Raw genomic sequence first — 2,156 nt, forward strand, 5'->3', positions numbered from 1 at the left:
TAGAATGTAAGTGCTGAGACTATGAAAAAAAACATTAAAAAAAAAGTAAAATCTACACTCTCTAAATTGTAATATACACTATCATTTTCTATTTTTGTCTTCTTATAAAATGATGACTAAAAATTATATAATAGAGAGTGTAGATTACAATTTAAAAATATGAATTTCACGTCCCTAAAAAAAATTAAAATGAAAATTAACTACGTCGCACTCAGGCCACTCCCATATGGATATCAAGGATCAATTCTTTATTTAGCTATCAATAATTGTACTAGTTGAAGACACATCAACTCATCCATGTTTTATATTTAGGCTAGTACAAGCTTATCAAACACCAGCAATAAAGTCTTCCAGCAATAATACATCTCACAGATAGAAACCAAACCTAAAATTTATGTTGCACCGACACCGACACTGATACCGACACGCGACACGACCCAGCGCAACACAGTGACACGGTAATTCTAAAAAATTTAAGATCCGACACGGCTTGAACATGGTAAATAATTAATATATTTATATACTTTTAATACATAAAAAAATTACTAAAAATATGAAATATCATTAAAGAAGGGCCAATTACATAGAAGTCCACTTTAAGACATTTTATCCTATAGAGGTCCATCTAAACATTTTTACACACATAAATCCACCCAAACCTAAATAAAGGTATTGAAGTTCAACTAAATTACAGACTGCCATCCAACTAAAAAATTAGATTTTCTCTCTTATATTTATAAAAATGCCACTACTGTAAAAAATCAACAACCACTCACCTCCCTAAAAAAGTCTCCGGTAGATCTCAGGTGAGGTCTCCGATGAACTCCGGCCGACCTCCGGCGATGTCTCCAGCCGACTTCCTGCGAGGTTTCTGACGATTACGAAAGCTACTACCGCTAGCAAGAAAAGCTACTACCGTCAGCAAGAAAAGCTACTACTGCAAGCAAGAAAAGCTATTATCCCTAGCTAGAAAAGCTACTACCACCGACTACAAAAGCTACTACCGCCAGCAAGAAAAGCTACCATCACCAGCAAGAAAAGCTACTTCCGCCAGCTAGAAAAGCTACTACCACCGACTAGAAAAACTACTACCACCGACTACAAAAACTACTACTGCCAGCAAGAAAAACTACTACCGCCAGCAAGAAAAACTACTATCTCTAGCAAGAAAAGCTACTACCGCCGACTACAAAAACTACTATCCCTAACTACAAAAGTTACAACAATGAACAACAAAAGCTACTACTGCCAGCAAGAAAATATACTACAGTTATTAACAAAAGATACTATCGTCACCAACAAACGCTACTACTGCCAACAACAAAAGCTACTACTGCCAACAACAAAACCTACTATTGGCAACAACAAAATCGATTACCTCAAATAAAAAAGTTATTACTACCAACAACAAAAGCTACTACCTATAGCTACAAAAGCTACTATCAATAACAACAAAAGCTATTATCGATAACAACAAAAGGTACTATCAATAGCAACAAAAGCTACTATCGATACCAAGCACCAAAACCTACTACCAAACACATCAAAAACTACACTCACCTCCACCGAAACCTACTTTGACCACCACCAAAACTTACTCTCACCTCCACCAAAACCTACTACCAAACATATCAAAAACTACACACCTCCACCGAACCAACTCGCACCTAACCAACTCTCACCTCCACTAAAACCTACTCTCGCCTCTGACGACCTCCTCTGTAGCAACGTCTCCGGCAAGAGTCTCCGGTGACTTCATGCGGTTTCTAGAGACGTAGTGGCTGGCTTCGCTGGGTGGTAACCGAGAGCAGATCGGAGAACATAAATCTTCGCCCGTCGCCTTGCACCGGAGTCGAGGCGTTGGTGCGGTTTCTGGAGTCAAGGCTTCCGCTTGCTGAGTTGTGGTATCCCGAGAGGAGTCGAGGCGTCTCCGCAGTCCAACTCCTCCGAAATCTCCTGTAGGTCGGCAACCGCCCAAAAAACGCAAGTCTCAGGTGAAAGAGTTGGCGGGAGAGGTGCGATGAAGCTCCGACAACGTTGAATTGGCGAGGAGGCGGCTTTGTCGAGAGGTTGAATCGACGATGGATCAGATCTAGTTTGTAACGGAGAGAGAGAGAGAGAGAGAGAGAGAGAGAGAGAGAGAGAGAGAGAGAGAA

Source organism: Fragaria vesca, linkage group LG1 (genome assembly GCF_000184155.1).
Source record: "Fragaria vesca subsp. vesca linkage group LG1, FraVesHawaii_1.0, whole genome shotgun sequence".
NCBI classification, from domain to species: domain Eukaryota; kingdom Viridiplantae; phylum Streptophyta; class Magnoliopsida; order Rosales; family Rosaceae; genus Fragaria; species Fragaria vesca.